The sequence below is a fragment of the Anolis sagrei genome, chromosome 1 (assembly GCF_037176765.1).
Source record: "Anolis sagrei isolate rAnoSag1 chromosome 1, rAnoSag1.mat, whole genome shotgun sequence".
In the NCBI taxonomy this organism is placed as follows: Eukaryota; Metazoa; Chordata; class Lepidosauria; order Squamata; family Dactyloidae; genus Anolis; species Anolis sagrei.
The window spans coordinates 54093432-54112969 of NC_090021.1; the positions used below are offsets into that span (position 1 = coordinate 54093432).

General features: G+C 39.7%; 1 protein-coding gene across 1 annotated transcript in view; it reads left to right on the top strand.

The window, feature by feature from the left end:
• Positions 1-19538, top strand: part of SMYD3 (SET and MYND domain containing 3) — a 446381-nt gene that overhangs the window by 66380 nt on the left and 360463 nt on the right. The gene's annotated exons all lie outside the window — the stretch shown is intronic.

Sequence of the window (19538 nt, forward strand, 5' to 3'; positions counted from 1 at the left end):
ATTTGTGCTTGTTTGTGCATTCAGAAAATAAACACGCATGTTAAACCTAAAATATTAATGCCAAGGGACGTGTTAACATTTTGGGGTGGAATAAAATGTCAGACTATTCCATTTTTCAGATGAACTGTTTTGCGACATGCATATTTACATGCATACACATCACCGCAATAAATAGAATATAGCGAAATTTGTTTTTTTAATTTTTAATTTATTTTTATCCTGCCTGTCTCTCAGTAGGGACTCAGTGTTGGTTACATTATGTCAACAATAAAACTCATAGTTTTTTTTTTTTTTAAAAATGATGATCTCTCTTCTCTATTTTTTTCTGTATCCCAAATACCTGCTCCAGAGCAGTTGGGAACCTGAATGGTTCTCTAAGGAAGAGTCTCCTTATCACTCCTCTTTGATATGGAAGTACACCATTGAATCTTGCCCTATCCCTTATGTCAAGTGCATTACATAAATGGGAATTCCCTTGAATGTAGGATTCCTTAAGTCCACTTAGACCAGTAGTTCCCAACCTGTGGTCCAGGGACTACCAGTGGTCCGCAAGAACTAAAATATGGTCTGCAAGCTTCATCGTTACTATACTGTTGAACAAGAGCAAAACTCTCTTATAGTGCCAAGGCTTATTAAATATGGTTTTCTGTGGGCGAGCAGATGGTGGCCACTGGATGGCATATGTTCTGTATCAGAAACTAGAGCTGATGTGAACTATCCAATGCAGTTTTCTGAATCAGCACCCCAAATAACCAAACTGACCAAAAACTAATTCGTAATCCTTTTGGTACTAATGTTAGAAAGTGGTCCCTGGTCAAGGTGATCTCTAGTCAAAAAAAGGTTGGGAATCACTGACTTGGAGCAAGATGCAAATAATACGGATGATGTGTCTTAGGGGTGAGTGGTTGAAATTGCATGGGTGACCTGTGATATTAGTGAAATATTATATGAGAAAATAACAAAAGACACAAAACGCACATTCTGGCACATTCTGGAGTTTCATTAAAGTGGGGTTAAATGTGCCCTGTAATATCAGTGACCCTTGCTCTTAATATGCATCCTGTGTTACATTTTATTTATTTAGTGATGTGGATATGGAATTCAAGTCCGTTGATTCATTTCTGTATTTGTTGGGTTTATAACCCCCTCCTTTTCATTTTCACTTTTTAAACATAGAGTAAGTTTATGTGATCTTCTTAAAATGATACAAATGATTTTTTTGTGGTTATAGTAGCATATCTTAACAAAGTTTCATTTCTTAACTTCGCCTAGACTGTTGGTGTTTTATGAAAATGCTCTTAGTTCTCATATGAAATTGCTTTTTGGGTGTGGACAGTAATTAATAAATTTAATGCTTGTGCCATGTCTTGTCTTCCTAAAGACAGGAACATAGGAAAAGTTTTATTTGGAACTTACATGAACTGCCTTTGAGTGTTTCTCTTCTTGCAAAGTCAGTTGTAATCGTAACTATCCATGCATCTTTTCTTTAATAGTATGTGAATGAAATCCTTGGAATCTGCTTGGAATTTCTTTGCTAAGCCCTCGAAAAGGCATGGTGTGCTACTTAGGGTATAAGCACGACTGGCAAATTTACCTTTCAGATTTATATTATGTTCCAAATAATTTAGGGATAAACCATTCCTGTACTCATTCTGCCATATTTCTTATAAAATAACCTTCTGATTACTTTTTGAAAATGTGGAAATTCAGGACTAATTTATTATGCAACTGTATTCCTGCCGTGCTGAGTACTTCAGTTGACAAACATGAAGGAGACTATAATTGTGCAAAAGACATAGCACTCCCAGGAATGGAGAACTTGTCCTGACATTAGGTTGAATAAGATGCCAGCAATCCTTTGTTATGAGGCCCGGGTCCTTTAGAAAAGATGAGGCCAGATCTAGGAGCATGCTAGTGTGTCTGAAGTTCAATGCCATTGCAATTACTCCACACCAGCATCTTTTATCACTTTCTCCTATAAGTGGATCAGTATGTGAACCTATGTAGACTCTCTTTAGATTAACATGTAGACAGCATTGCCTATTTTCCTATAGGATATATTAGGCTGGAAGGCTGCAATTGGCTCATGGTGACCATATATGTAAAAGGAGAAGCTGGGATTTGAATATTATCATTACATCATGTCGATCTATAGAATTTTTTTAAAAATTGGTACCTTTTGGAAAGAAACTCCACACGCACACTCACACATATGTATGTAGGAAAATGGTACATACCTTGTTATGGTGTGATTGTTATTTACTGCTTGAAATACTTCTGTCTCATTGTATGTTTGACCATCCCAGGATAAAGTGCCACAAGGATGTCAAATTACATTTCTGCTGTGTCCATAAAATTTACTTTCAGTCACCAGATTTCTAGAACTGCAGTATTTATTTACAGTACACTATTTATATTTCGACCTTCTCACCCTGAAGGGGACTCGAGACGTATCACAGAAAATACATATGTGGCAAACATTCAGTGCCATTTTATACACAACTAGACAGACAATTATACATAGATAAGAGGTCTATATACCAACTTACCCATCTTCCAGACATCTTAGAAGGTGTTGTGCTCGATTCCAGCCATGGGGAGGTGCTGTTGCTACATCCCCCTGCTGGAGAGCTAGTTTGTAATTTCCTCCTTTGGACTGAATCGCTGGTACCTCAGAATACCTCCTCTGCTTTTTAATGAGAGGTCCCTATTTATCTAATCACATTTTTTGCTTTTTAACTGCTAACTTAAGGCTGGGCATTTAGAAATAAAGTTTAGGCATTCAGAGAAAACAGCCTGGCAGAGCTGACCAAGATAATGTGAACTTTTATCAGAGGTCTAAGTGTGAATGATTTTCAGTGTTTCAATCTCTGCAGTTAAACATGCCCAGTCATACAATAAAGTCAGCGCCAAACAACATACAATTACAATAATATTAAAACCCTAGTAGATACTGAGAGTGCATGCTACGTATATCGTGGCAAATTTGCTGTGATGTCAAAAGAAATTTTGGTGCCTAGGAGCTGAAAATTAGTAAAACAATAAGTACTGTTTTTCTTTTATATTGCAAAACAACATACATGTCTCCCAACACCCCAACTCCTAAAATGAAGATAAAATACCAAAGTTGGGTCTCTGGCCCATAGTGGGTTCTGGAAGTAAAAATGGGACACCAAGGAGCTAAAGTATGAAATATCAAGTTTTTAAAAGTTGCTTCAAGATTATTTTGAATAATTTCATAGAATGTTATAAGAGACATATAATGGAATTCTGCTCCAAGGGAGTGGAAGCTAAAGAGGGGTTGGTAGCCACCTGTGGGCTGCTTTGAGTTCCTCAGAGAAACAGTATATTACATCTTCATGATTGTGGAAATAAGAAAAGACCACCACGAAGTATTGTAAAGGCTAATTCTGTAGGAATTTATTTAATGTTGTCACTGTTATTTAAATATTTTTTATCCATTTTGAGGAGCTAGGATTAGCATTGAAATTAACATATTCCAATAATAATATTATAGAGCAATAATATTTTGTTTCTAATGTGCTTTTCCGCAGTGTGGCAGAAGTAGTGAAATTTTGTATTCAACTATTACACAGCCTTCGACAAAAGTGAATAATGTTACTACAATTATTTATGTGTCATATTAACTATAATAAAAATGAATGCAGGATATAAAATTACCACAAAGAAGCCATAATGTTAAAATGTTTTATTTGGAACTTACATGAACTGCTAATCTGCTTATTTATAAGTTTACCAAAATGCAGAGCTGCAGCTGGGAGAAATATAGGTACAGTAATTTATTAAAAAGGCACTGCAGTTTTCCCCTGAAGACTTACTTGGTATGGAAGACGAAGGCCAAATTTTTCATAAAATGAGAGTTTGTTTAGTCTCTGATATTTTTGTAATGGTTAGCTCTTTCCAGGAAACTATTATACTAGTGATTTATAGCTAGGGACACTCAAGATTTTTCACGTTATTAGAATTAACCTCTAGCCACAGGAATTCTTCTTATGTTCTGTTACTTATTATAATATGTATGAGCAAATATTTGTCACTTTGTCAAAATGAATGGTAATGTAATTAGAAGCTCTCAACATGTACTTCTTTGTCCAGTCACAATTGACTTGGAAGACCGAAATGTAGATTATGGGGTAAAGTTGTTTGCAGAATGAAGAAACTGGTAACTGATCCTGTTGCACGATGTTCAGTAAAGGGAAGGATGCCTCAATGGGACTGAAAACAATCTTGCTTCCTCCTCAATATGACATCCTTTCACATAAACAGGGTTGTCATGTCCCCTCTCAACCTTCTTTACTTCAAGCTAAATATATGTACCTCCCCAAATTGCTCCTCATAGGGCTTGGCTTCAAGACCTTTAATCAATTCAGTTGTCCTTCCCTGGACACCTTCCAGCTTGTCAATATCCTCCTTGAATGGTGCCTAGAATTGGACACAGTATTCTAGGTGAGGTCTGACTAAAGCAGAATAGTATTATGATTTCCCTCAATCTAGATACTATACTCCTATTGATGCAGCCTAGAATTGCACTGGAAGGGAAGTCAGTTGGTTGGCACTTGAGTGAGAACACATGAATCCAAAATATGTGACACGCCATTTATATCCGATTTACTTTGTTGGACCTATCTAGCGATAGGTAAGTCTGGAAAAATAACTTGTTGAGGCTACTGCTCCCAGACTGCTAATCCTCAGTAAGGTTGTGACCATGTTAGTTGGGTAACTGTTGGAAATGTAGTCCAAAGGATTAATTTTTCAGAGCTTTAGGATGGTTGTAGTTTAATTGAAAAGTCAACCGTTATCATCATAAGCAATCACTTGTTGCCAAGTATGATTGTTTTCCAAGGCTAGAATCCTTGGTGGTGGGTCCGTAAGTGATTGTGAAGGCCTATTCGTGATCCACAGATCCAAGCCAACTCTATATCAGCAATTTCAAGGCTTCTTGCCTGCAGCCTGTTCCCAGCCTTGTTAGCAGATGCTGCATAAAACCCTATGGCAGGAACTGCCTATCATTCAAATGGGAGGTTTGATATTCCAGCTTCAGAAATCATCATGTGTGAAAAGATCACAATCAGTTCCATTTTGTTTTCTTTAGAGACCATAATGCATCCAGTATTCAAAAATCATTTATCTTTATTTAAAATGTCAACTTGCAATAATTAATAAAAGATGCAATCAGACTTTCATTTAGCAACAGTTTAGTATGACTTAATTATTGTAAGCCGCTCTCCCTTTTCATTACTATTCATAGCACATGGAGCTCTGCTTTAATTTTCAGATTTACAGAAATGGGTTGCAAAGCGCTAGCTTAAACTTGTTTAACCAGGCTTAAGGAAAACAGATGGAACTTTGCATGCAATTACAACTCCGTGCCTGGGATATGTTTGAGGTCCTTTTCCAGCAATTAATTTATACTACAAAAAAGAGCATTGTTGTTCTCATTTGTCCTGCAGACAGCTTGCATCATAATTCAAATTTTGGTTTCATGGAAATCAGTACTAAAAAAATGTAATCCCCACAATAGTGGTGGTGGTGGTGATGATGATGTATACAGTATTTCTCCTTTTTCCAGTTCCGAAATTCAAGGCGACATACTCAAATGTAAACAGATACAAAAGCGGTCACAAAGATCGTGTACAGAAAATTAAAATATAATTTTCAGTACAGTTTGAAGACCCTCCCTTTGAAAACCTTAAGCAATGAAAACCTTTAAGCCCTAAACGGTTCTGGCCCTACTTACCTCTCCGAACGCATCTCCTCCTATGAACCGACTAGGACATTAAGATCGTCTGGGGAGGCCCTGCTCTCGGTCCCGCCCGCATCGCAGGCGCGGTTGGCGGGGACGAGAGACAGGGCCTTCTCGGTGGTGGCCCCCCGGCTGTGGAACACCCTACCTGTGGACATCAGACAGGCCCCCTCACTGCTGGCATTCCGGAGGAAGGTCAAGACCTGGCTTTATGAACAAGCGTTTGGCTAATTGTGCAATGAAACACAGTAAGATGGTACAACTGAACATAGGAATTGGTATAAAGGACTATGATTGCGGATTCTGATTTTGATTTGTTTGCTGAGGCGCATGTCTATGTTAATGATTGCTTGATTTGATATGTCTTGTATAATGTGTTTTAACTGCTTTTTGATATTGTTGTGTTAACCTTTACTATGTAAACCGCCTTGAGTCGCCTTTTTTGGCTGAGAAAGGCGATATAGAAGTAAAGCAAATAAATAAATTGTCAATAACAAACCCTATGGTTTGGCTATATTTGGGGCAGAAACATATAATAAAATCACAATGGGGGAAATTTTCTGAAGTATTGGTGAGCAAAACCATTGATATGAAATTCATGAATAAGGAGGTGTATAATTTCTAGTTTTTGATTTAAAAATGCTTGAAAATACATTCCTTAAAAAGTGAAATATAACAAACAGATAATATGAGAACTATCAGAATAAAAAAAATCAATTTCCCCATAATAATTTCCAAAAACCTTATTGAAATTCTAATGATCACGTACAATGATTTTCAACATAATCCTATTCTGGTTACTGTGTGTAATTTGACTAGTAAAAAAACGTTTTCTTTGCCAGACTTGCTTCCTTTCTCCTTTTCCTCTTTGTTTAAATAGCAAATCTACCTGCTGAGTTTTCACTCTTCCCCTGATAGGTGTCCATTGGGGCATGAGGAACAATTCTGTCTGTCTGAAAGTGTGGATTATAGTTGAGTTAGAAAGACACATAATTATTTCAGAAAGACTTTATTATAATATGATTAAGTAGATTCATTTTCTAGATTGTAGTGAGACTGTAAGATTACATTCCGCCAAATGGCAGGGAATAACTTAATTTTTTTTGCATGTACTCTACAACTCATTCAGTAGGGTTTCCTCACTTTATGAGCTGTGAGCAGTAGTGATGTTCCCAGATGAGCAAAAATCTCAGATTCCTGCCCAAGATAAGGCACAAAGCTTTCCACATTCCAAAAATGGTTGGATATAGATTGGTCTGAGTGCATTTAATGACCACAATCCTCCTGGATTCTTTTGTCCAGCGGTGTATAAAAGATAGTTGAGGGGCTATTACCTAGTGGCTATTTCCCTTTACTGACATGCTTTGCTGCTCCTTCGCAAGACAGATTCCTTGACAGAATTCTGAAACAATGACGGAGAAGCTACAATGATTCTATTTCATTAATGTTTATCTCTCCTATCTCTCAAATTAAATTAAATTAAAACTAAATACAGCTAAAATCTTAGTATTAAAAGTTTAAAATTTAATAAACTATTCAGTTAAAAAGATAAGTTAAAACAGTTTATAATACAGTCGTTAAAAACATAAGAAAATGGGAAAAATAGAAGTTGTTATTGTTTCAGGTGGTTTCCAACTTATCAGAGAGTTGTTTTGGCAAGATTTTTTAGAAGAGGTTTGCCATTGCCTTCCTCTTGAAAGTTGGGGCATTAATTACCAACTGTAAACCACCTTGACTTTCCTTCAGGCTGAGAAAGGCGGTATATAAATATGGTAAATAAATAAATAAATAAATAAATAACCCAGTCGTTTTCATGGATGAGCAAGGACTCGAATCCTGGTTTCCAAAGATGTATTTCAGCACTCAAACCACTTCACCACATTAGAAGATTCTGCTACATGAGTTAAGAGTTAAGAGCCAAGGGCCTGCCTAAATAAAAAGATCTTTGCCTGCAGGTCGAAAGAGTGCAGAGAAGGGGCCAACCTGTGGGAGGAAAGTTCATAGCCTGGGACCAGCAGAAGGACCTGTTATGTATAGCAAGCAAAGAAGCAGAAGTCTAACATAATGTTATAAGTCTGCAGTGCGAAGTGGCTTCAAGAGTCTTCAAGAATCTTGTTCTTTTCATTCTCCTCCTTTCCATCCCGTCAAGAGGGTTGCTTGTTCCTGAGCAACTACTATAGTGGGGTGGGAAAAGGGAGAATGAGAGAGTTAACAGCATGAGGCATGTCCAATCTGACTGTCTATCTCCCTCTGGAGAGAGACTGAGAAATAGAAGGGGTTGGCATCCTTCCTTTTGGCTAAGGTGCCATCGATTACAGGGGTGAACAACCTGTGGCCTTCAAGGTGGTTGGACTCCAGCTCCCAGAATCCATAGGCAGCTTGACCAATGGTCAAGAATTCTGGGAGTTGAAGACCAAAACATCTGGAGCACCACAGGTTATACACTCCTGATCTATTGGTACTGCCTTGTGCCTGACTCATTGATCCTAAGGGAGTTTAGCCAGTTACCCCCACTCTTCTCCTTCTTAGCCTATTATTGCTTTATATTAGTGGTTCCCAACATTAATCCCCCAGATGTTTTGGACTTTAACAGCTAGAAATCTTAGCCAGCTAACCAGCTGTTAGGAATTGTGGGAGCTGAAATCCAAAACACTTGTAGGACTAAAGGTTGGGAAAGATAGTGATCTAATGACTAAGAGAATCCCTGTAGATCAGTGGCTGTCAACCTGTGGGTCCCCAGATGTTTTGACCTTCAACTCCCAGAAATCCTAACTGCTGGTAAACTGGCTGGGATTTGTAGGCCAAAACACCTGGGGGCCCACAGGGTGAGAACCACTGCTGTAGATGTAAGAGCATGCCTGCCTTGGAGATACAACAAGTTTCATGGTTGCCAGGGGCTAAGTGTGAGAAGGGATATTTTCTGCAAGCCATCCAAGGAATATGGGCAAGCTGATACGTATTATTTATTTAATTTATGGTTTAATTGATATAGCATCTTCCTACTGAATGGAACCCAAACCTCTCATAAAATGTATGAAATCCAAAAGGTATTATGAAAACCTTTTAGTAAACCATTAAAAAACAAATAAATAAACGGTCATATCAAAATGTCAGTACTGTATGTCAAAACAGTAGAAATTCACTTAATAAAAAATAGCCAACTATTGTGATTCTAGAGTATTTTTTGGTTCCATTTCTACCTCTCCCTTCCTCCAGCAATCTCAGGGCTCATTCACCACTTTAGGCCCACAACAGGGCGGCTTTCCTCTTAAACCAGAGCCTGATGGGCCAGAAATCGTCCAGTTGGTTTTATGGCCCAGCAAAGACTTGAACCTGGATCACGGACACTCCGGTTCTACACTGGCTACAGGCTCCTAGAACCCATGAGACTTCACCAACCACTTAGGTTTCCTTGTTTTCCCGTAAAAGATACAAATGACTTTTGACCTTCAATTGTTCACATTTAAATTAAAAAGCAGAGGTTACTAATAGGGAATAAACGATGGGTTTGTATAATACTAAACTTCCATTTTGAGAGAAAAATTGTCATGACCTGTGTCCTCCTCTGTAGATTTTTTAACCATGATAAAAAAAAAACTTTTGTTTATGTTTCATTGTATGCTGTGCAATATTTTGCTTTGTTTCATCTTTTGAAAACGAGATTTACATTAAGCCTTTTAAAGTTCTGTTGGAAACAGACGGAGACAGGATTCCTGGAAAATGTTCTCTCTAGTGAATTGTGACAGCTGTGTCTTTTCTCAGTCTAAATCCTTCATTCGATCCTTCTCCTCTTTATCTCCCAGCTTTTTTGTCAGTTTTAACCTAATCTTAAATCCAGGGATTTAAATATCAGAATCCTGAAGGTGGTTGAATTTTGGCCAAATTCAGAATAAGTTTGATACTCAATGCCACTTTCTGTGTTTCATTTTGATTGTTAATATGAGCAATATGCTATTTCTTTCTGTGCATTGTAATTCAACATTTTGGTTTATATGGGAAATAAAGATTGTTTCATAGAATCATAGAATCATAGAATCATAGAATCAAAGAGTTGGAAGAGACCTCATGGGCCATCCAGTCCAACCCCCTGCCAAGAAGCAGGAATATTGCATTCAAATCACCCCTGACAAATGGCCATCCAGCCTCTGCTTAAAAGCTTCCAAAGAAGGAGCCTCCACCACACTCCGGGGCAGAGAGTTCCACTGCTGAACGGCTCTCACAGTCAGGAAGTTCTTCCTAATGTTCAGATGGAATCTCCTCTCTTGTAGTTTGAAGCCATTGTTCCGCGTCCTAGTCTCCAAGGAAGCAGAAAACAAGCTTGCTCCCTCCTCCCTGTGGCTTCCTCTCACATATTTATACATGGCTATCATATCTCCTCTCAGCCTTCTCTTCTTCAGGCTAAACATGCCCAGTTCCCTAAGCCGCTCCTCATAGGGCTTGTTCTCCAGACCCTTGATCATTTTAGTCGCCCTCCTCTGGACACTTTCCAGCTTGTCAACATCTCTCTTGAATTGTGGTGCCCAGAATTGGACACAATATTCCAGATGTGGTCTAACCAAAGCAGAATAGAGGGGTAGCATTACTTCCTTAGATCTAGACACTATGCTTCTATTGATGCAGGCCAAAATCCCATTGGCTTTTTTTTGCCGCCACATCACATTGTTGGCTCATGTTTAACTTGTTGTCCACGAGGACTCCAAGATCTTTTTCACACGTACTGCTCTCGAGCCAGGCGTCCCCCATTCTGTATCTTTGCATTTCATTTTTTCTGCCAAAGTGGAGTATCTTGCATTTGTCACTGTTGAACTTCATTTTGTTAGTTTTGGCCCATCTCTCTAATCTGTCAAGATCGTTTTGAATTCTGCTCCTGTCCTCTGGACTATTGGCTATCCCTCCCAATTTGGTGTCGTCTGCAAACTTGATGATCATGCCTTCTAGCCCTTCATCTAAGTCATTAATAAAGATGTTGAACAGGACCGGGCCCAGGACGGAGCCCTGCGGCACTCCGCTCGTCACTTCTTTCCAAGATGAAGAGGAAGCATTAGTGAGCACTCTCTGTGTTCGTCCACTTAACCAATTACAGATCCACCTCACCGTAGTTTTGCCTAGCCCACATTGGACTAGTTTCCTTGCCAGAAGGTCATGGGGGACCTTGTCGAAGGCCTTACTGAAATCCAGGTACGCTACATCCACGGCATTCCCCGCATCTACCCAGCTTGTAGCTCTATCGAAGAAAGAGATCAGATTAGTCTGGCATGACTTGTTTTTGATAAATCCATGTTGACTATTAGCGATGACTGCATTTGTTTCTAAGTGTTTGCAGACCACTTCCTTAACAATCTTTTCCAGAATCTTGCCCGGTATCGACGTGAGGCTGACCGGACGGTAGTTGTTTGGGTCGTCCTTTTTTCCCTTCTTGAAGATTGGGACCACATTGGCCCTCCTCCAATCTGCTGGAACTTCTCCCGTTCTCCAAGAACTCTCAAAGATGGTTGCCAATGGTTCCGAAATGACTTCCGCTAGTTCCTTCAATACTCTGGGGTGTAGTTGATCTGGCCCTGGGGACTTGAACTCATTAAGAGCGGCCAGGTATTCCTGGACGACTTCTTTCCCAATTTGGGGTTGGATGTCCTCCAATCCCTCATCCACTCCATCTTGCTGAGGTTGAAGACTCTCTTTTTGTGAGAAGACCGAGGCAAAGAAGGTATTAAGTAGTTCTGCCTTTTCCCTATCCCCTGTCAGCATTGCCCCATCTTCTCCTCGAAGAGGTCCTATCGCCTCCTTGTTTTTCCTTTTTCTACTGACATAAGAATAGAAGCCCTTTTTATTGTTTTTAATGTCCCTGGCAAGTCTGAGCTCGTTTTTTGCTTTAGCCTTGCGGACCTTTTCCCTACAGGTGTTGGCTATTTGTTTGAATTCTTCTTTGGTGATTTCTCCCTTTTTCCACTTCTTGTGCATGTCTCTTTTGTGTCTTAGCACAGTTAGAAGTTCTTTGGACATCCATTCTGGCTTCTTTGCACTTGTCCTATTTTTTCTCTTTGTTGGCACGGTTTGCAATTGCGCCTTGAGTATTTCACTCTTGAGAAATTCCCATCCATCCGTAGCTCCCTTGTCTTTTAGTATCTGTGTCCACTGAATGCTGCTCAGCGTTTCCTTCATTTTTTGGAAATCAGCTCTCCTAAATTCCAAAATGCGGGTTTGACTTGTCTTAGTTTCGGCCTTCCTTTGTACCTCAAATTGCAGGAGCACATGGTCACTTGCCCCTAAGGATCCTACCACTTCGACCGCATCGATCAGGTCCTCCGCATTTGTTAGGATGAGATCAAGAGTAGCCAATCCCCTTGTTGCCTCTTCTACCTTCTGGACCATGAAATTGTCTGCAAGGCAAGCGAGGAATTTGTTGGACCTTGTACTCTTGGCCGAGTTTGTTTTCCAGCAAATATCGGGATAGTTGAAATCGCCCATGACTACTACATCTCTTTTCTGTGCCTGTTTGGTCAACTGTTGGCAGAAGACTTCATCAAGATCTTCCTCCTGGCTTGGGGGTCTGTAGTAGACGCCTACAACGACATCTTTTTGAGTCCCAGTTCCCTTGATTCTTATCCAGATGATTTCAAGCTGGTTTCCCAGATTGCTGTCTTGAATTTCTTCTGCAGCATAAGAGTTTTTGACATATAAGGCTACTCCGCCTCCTCTCCCCTTTGTTCGGTTTCTGTGAAAGAGGTTATACCCCTCGATATCTACATTCCAGCGATAGGAGTCATCCCACCAGGTTTCAGTGATGGCTATGATATCATATTTGTGGTGTTGTGCTAGAAGTTGGAGTTCGTCTTGTTTATTTCCCATGCTCTGTGCATTAGTGTAAAGACATGTGAGCCCCTGGGATCTTCCCTTGAGCTGTTTAATTGGTATTATTGTGCTTTTGGTACGTGGTCCTTGTTGTGTTTGTGCAGCCCTCCGTTTAGCCTTCTGGCGATTCCCAGACATTATGGGTAAAGTAGTGTTCGCAAGGCTGTTGTCCCCCTCCCCCGGTGGACCTAGTTTAAAGTGCGTCTAATGAGGTTTGCGAGTCTGTGAGCAAAAAAGTGTTTTCCTACTTGTGTGAGATGCACATTTTCATGGAAAATAATAGTGTGTAAGATTTCTGTAGCAGATTTGTGTCTATCTTGGTGGCAAATATGTACAGTGCTTCCAGTACTGAGACAGAGCTATTGTATTTCTTGCTTGTAAAGCAGTTCTGCTGTCAGAGCTCCGAGCAGCTTTAGTTAATTTTTCCTGATATAATTTCAGACCCATCTGACTGTGAAACTGTAATTGCAAGAGTAAACCTTTGAGTCCAGCACTTTAAATCAGCACACTACTTTACTCACTTGCTGATCTGTCCTGTTGGCATGTGATAGGTAAGAACTAGAGTTTTGATATTGATGAATGATGTGATGGATTAATTCTTAGGTCATCTAGCATTTTATTCTAAAGAAGCTGCTGGAGATGATGCAATGGGAAGAGAGCAAACAAATATCCCTTTACTGAAATTCTCAGAAAATGAAATTATAGAACTCTTGTTTGATTGAAAGAAATCTTAATTGGTGGAGTGATGAAATCTGCATATGTTTGCATGTGAATGAAGCAACAGTTTCAAAGAAGAGAAAAGGTTCATAGTTTTTAGATGAGCTACATCAGGGTCCTAGAGCAAGAGTGGTATAGTTGTTTTGGCATTGGACTGTGATTCTGGATACCAGGGTTCAGTTCCTTGCTTAGCCATGGAAACATACTGGGTAACTTTAGATGAGTCACATACTCTCAGCCCAAGAAAACAGTGTGATCAATTTGTCTTAAGGTTACCATTTCTTGGAACTGACTTGAAGGCACACAACACAGAGGTCATAGCGAGAGCCAGTTCAGGAAAAACACCCTCCAATGCGTGAGAGAGAAGGAAAGATTTCTCCAAGAGGAACCTCTTCAGTCTCCCAAGACTGAATTTAATACATGAGAAAGTTATGTATTGCACCCTGGTTGTGGAATTATCTTCTATTGTAGCTCTGCCAACTTTAAATCACTTATTCACTTGCAATAGTAGTTTTGTTAAATTACATGCGAGTGCCTTGAATGGAACAGATAATAGGAAAAAGCACCAGATCTCTCACGAAACATGGGCAAAAGTATGATAGCTGGGACCCAGTGCTGGTAGTGCTATGCTGGTTGCATAGCGCGGCTCTGAATTATAGAAGGGAACATGTGCACGAGACAGCGCACTGAGTGAGAGACGCAGCTGTGGCAGGATACCAGTGAAGTAATGTAATGCAGGTGGGACAGAATAACAGTGAAGTAATGTAAGAGTGACTGGATTTGATTCATTTTTCACCACTTCTGGTATTTCTCTCCTAGCTTTCTATCCTTCCTTCCACTGCGACAACGTTTTTGAACGTGCTTGCATAGGATCTCTGGATAACCTACATCAGTATGCTTGGCTGCCCCCCCCCCCTTCTACCGAACTACCATGTCAACTCTGTCATAGCTGCATGTCTCACTGCGTGCGGTCTCTCACACACGTAGTGCTGTGTCTGGTGCATGTGTTCCCTTCTCTAATTCAGAGCCACATTACACAACCAGTGTAGTGCTACCAGCACTGGGTCCCAACTATCATACTTTTGCCACTTCCACACAACCATATAACCCATAATATCAAGGCAGAAAATCCCACGATATGTGCTTTGAATTGAGTTATTAGAGTCCACACTGCCATATATCCCAGTTCAAAGCAGATAATGTGGTATTTTGTTCAGCTGTGTGGAAGGGGCCTAAGTGAAATAGAAGTAACCAAGTAAGGTCCTGCAGCAGATAATGTAGAAATGGTGAATACTATTGTGAAGACATTGTTGTTGTTCATTCGTTCAGTCGTCTCCGACTCTTCGTGACCTCATGGACCAGACAAGAAAAGAAGAAAGTGGATTTTAAAATTAAAATATTTGGTCCCCAGAGTCCTAAATGAAGACGTTGATCTTATTCCCACACTTATAAATGTCAATCCTTCTTTTCTTCAGCCCAGTTACATTGAGGTATCCTTGAATGTCATCTAGCAGCCCTCTCTTTTCCATGACCATCTGCTGATATCAAAATGTCTTTAGTGTTGGTTCACTTGCTTCTTCTTTTTGTCCAGGAAATGATGTGAGAGTTTCAGCTCCAGAAATTTCAGAAGTTACATTTTAAACAGATATCCACAGATCATAGTGTAGAAATGTAATCATGGCTTCATATGTTGTAAAATTATTAGGTATTCATGTGTTGTTTCTTTTTTTCATGATATATGAATCCTGAAGATTCCTTTAGGAATATTATATAGGCTGAAATGTATTGGTCTTCTTATGAATCAATCATTCCTCTATTCAGCACTGTGAGATCCCTCCCCCCCCCCCCCCCCCCCGTTTTGCTGCTGCTTGGAAACACAATTTGACTAACATTCTACAAATTTGTAAGCCACTATCACTTGTATCTATTGCAAAACATTTGAAATAATTTTGACAATTTCTTGTTTGGCCTTGTATAGTTTTTCGGCAACAGGTCACCAACCTGTAATGCTCATGATTACAGTGTAAGTACTACATGTTGTTGATTTTAAAGATACAGTGGGAAAATGCTACATGTTTAAGAATTGTGAAAACACAATTTCTGATTTTGGTTAGTATGTTTTCAACATGGCGGTAATTCACACAGATGTACCAATGTTTTTAGAAATAGAAACCCATAAAGTCTCCATGGAATAATTAAAGACTGCTTTTTCCATTAAAATTTATCAACGCAGGCATACTTATGTAAATTGCTCCCTTGTGTGACGCTGTAACGCAAGAAGGATGAATATATTAATCCTGAGGAACTATGTGATCTTGAACTCCTACACATACCCTATTTATTTATGTGTGCATTCTTCATGTTATGAATGAGTATTTCCTGTCTGGAAATGACCACTGAGAACTAATTGAAATACAGGTAATGGCTCTATCAAATTATCAAATAATAATAGAATTAGGTTTTACTACTAGTATTACTACAACTGCTACTATTTTCCCCACATTTTTCCAGTGAAAATATACTTTTATCCTATCCTTCTATTGGTCTCAGGATAAAATATAACAATTGAAACTTTTGTATTTTTCCATTAGCATACGCAATGAAAACATTAAATGACACTTGGAAAACACTCCTTATAAAACATGCACTATGGTAATGACAGCCCTTGGAGCACTCTTGAGTAAGAAAAGCTTTAAGAAATGAACTCAGTCAGTAGACTATATGTAGTAATACTTGCTGTAAGAGCTAGAGTCATGTTTAATGTTTTCTGAATGTGTGGTGCTGAAGCGTAGACAGAAATACAGGGGTGAGCTCTCTGAAGGATGTGTGTTTGTGTGGCTTACTTTCTAGCTACAGTATATGCTTTTTAAACTTCAAAACAGTTACCGGTACATTAAAATGTGGTTGGGATCAGAGAAGGGGATAGTTACACGGATCAAGTAATGGATAAAAGCATCTGAGACGGGAGCAAAGCAAATGTGCAGCTGATCCCACATAAAGCACAGGAACAGGGTTGAGGCCTGGGCAGTACTTCTACACATTGGAAAGTTTGGTCCTGACCCACTTCCAAGATCTGAAGTATCTCTGAAGTATAGCTCTGGAAGATTCAGGATTTTCCCCCATCAACCACTGCATGTGCAGATAATTATTTTTCTGCCCTGTTCCAGGCCCCAGGCTGTGGGGGGAGGTCTATTTGTTGGTCTCCAATGCCTGGAAACCAGCGTTCCTCCCAACGTTTGTGTTGGGAGATGGAGGGCAGGAAGTGTGGCTAAGCTGATTTAAGGTGCCACCTCCTGCCTACCCCCTCATCTCTGTTTTGTTTTGTCAGAGACTGCGGCTTGTTGTAAGTAGGATAGGAACCTGTGGGGAGAGTGGGTGAAGGTTCATCCCCAGCTGCCCAACTGAGAGCCTGGTAAAACAGGATGCAGTCCTGCTCCCAAGGTTGGTTTGGCAGTGGGGTCTTACAAAGCTGGCAGATGGTGCTGGGTGGTGTGGGCCCAGAAGACATCTCCCCTTCCCTGACTGCATTCTGGCCTGGCTGGATGACGACAAGTTCAAACACTTCCCTGTTGTGGAGGTATGAGGCACTGGGTGCTCCACATTGGGCAGTGTCCCCCCCCCCTCCATTTCTCTTGGGCACAGTCAGTGGCTGTCTACTCCCCTTGCCACCATGGTTGGCTTTAGCCTTGGGTTTCCTGGGTTAAATAATAATCATCATCATCTTCATCTTTATTACCTGCCCTTCCTACTGCTCAAGGCCTTTTCTGTGGTGGCCCCTCGGCTTTGGAACGCCCTCCCCATAGAGGTAAGATCAGCCCCCTCGCTGATGGTGTTTCGAAAAAGACTGAAGACATGGATGTTCGAACAAGCATTCGGTTAATCCGGTGCAATGAATTTGATGATCAAGGATTGGTAATCACAGACGATGAAATTGGATTGCGATTTTAGTTAAGAGATGCATTGGTTTGTTATTGGTGGCCCAATATTGTGTACTGTGTATGTGTTTTTATGCTTTATAAACTGAATATTGTTGATTATTGTAGTGTTGTAAACCGCGTTGAGTCGCCAATGTAGGCTGAGAAACAGCGGTATACAAGCGCAGTAATAAATAAATAAATAAATAAATACAACATCATTAAAACAAGAAATAAAACACCATTAAAACACATACAACAATATAAACAATGCCTTTAATTTGAATTGCTGCGTGCATTCACGCCACGTGTCATTTATACACCTTGTTTTTGTGATGCCTTTAATCCACGTTAAATGGTTAATGTGGATGTGTCCTTTGTCTTTAGGCTAAAATGGAGCTTGAGTGGGAAAAACAACAGCTGAAACCAAATTATGGTATTAGAATTCATTATGTATGGAGCATCTGCTCCCATCTGCACATACCATTGTGTGAATTTGGGCCTAGTTGGTAGCATAGAAGGTGTTATGTCCAAAGGATCTCAACTAGCTGCAGAGTGTGAATGAATTAAAGGGTGAACTGAGGATCCAACAAGGAGTTTTCAATGGTGCTATTTGGCCCTGCCCATGTCTGACAAACTTCTATTTCCTGTGCTACCTGAAACAGTTGCTTGTTGTAGACCCCTTGAGGGGCAGTGAAACCCTTGCTCCAGTTAATGGTTCTCAGTCTATGGTTTTATCTATACTTTACTATTATATGAGTTTGACACCACATTACCTCCAATGGCTCAATGTTATGGAACTCTGAGATTGGTAGTTTTGTGAGCTATTTGCCCTTCTCTGGCAGAGTGCTTTGGTGCCATAACAAACTATAAATCCTCATATTTCATAGGGCGGAACCATGGCAGTTAAATTGGTTCCACCCTGTAATCCTGCAACGTGGATATGGATATAATCATAAAAAAATACTTGCACAAGCATCAAAAGTTATGCAATCTAAAGTCGTCCTGAATTACATAAGAAAGGAATGAGCCATAAGACCTTTGTTTTAAAAGAACTGTAGAATTAGGATTGTTTCTTTAGATTGATTCCATAGACTAGAAATATTATTTTCTTGCTTTTTTTTTCCTTTCCAGAATTTATTTGGTCTAGAAAGTTTTCCCAGGCTACAGTTACAGTACCTCTTAATTTTGTCTTTCAGTAAGTAAGAAAAAGGCCATGCATTTTCATAGATTCTCTCTTTCCTGCTCTCGGAGATTAAGCTTCATGAGGAAAGAGTTCAAGAGAAAGGGCAACTGGTGGCTTAACTCAAGTAAACAAGTGGTTTTGATTAAATCCATACAATGATAAATGGTGGGATTTAGGACAATGGGGTACAGTTAGTTTATTTATTATTTCACGGAAAGCTTGATTTAGAAAAATTCTTGAAAGCATCTTGAAGGGAATCCTCAAGGGCTGCATCATTCATTTGCCTTCCTCTCATATAATTGCCATCAGCAACTCCTTTAATGAACACCTTCTGAGGAGTACACTTAAATTTACTAGTGCAGCACTAGTTTGTTCTTAATCAGCATAATCCTAGTTTGTCTTCATTTGGTACCACAGATGTTCCAGTCTTTCATTTCTAACTCGCCCAAAGCCAAACGGCAAATAATTCACAGTTTGGTACATGTAATTTGAGCCTTTAGAACTATTTAGTATTTTATGGAGGTACAGACACAGACTCTAAATCGAACAAGTTAACAGGAATACTATTACCTGTAACTACTTACTTATGTAATGAGGGAATTGTTACTATATTTGTAGGCGCAAGGGGTTAAACCCTTTGTGCTGGCAGGATTGAAGACCGACAAGGTGGAGATTTGAATCTGGGGAGAGCATGGATGACCTCCCTCTGTCAGCTCCAGCTCCCCATGTGGGGACATGAGAGAAACCTCCCACAAGAACATTAAATATCAGAATATCCGGGCATCCCCTGGGAAATGTCCTTAAAGACACTCAGTCACACTAGAAGCAACTTGCAGTTTCTCATGTCGCTCCTAACAGGAAGAAGATATCTATCTATCTATCTATCTATCTATCTATCTATCTATCTATCTATCTATCTATCTATCCATCCATCTAGTATTTTAAAGAGGCATTTTGACCATCCTCACCATGTTACACTATGATCACCATCTTCCTATGATATTGTTCTCCTTTATTAGAAAGCATTGAGACACAGTTCACGTTGCTTAAAATTCCTTCCAAGAATTTTATTTCATTGCCCTTTGGGTCTCCAAAACAAACTACATAA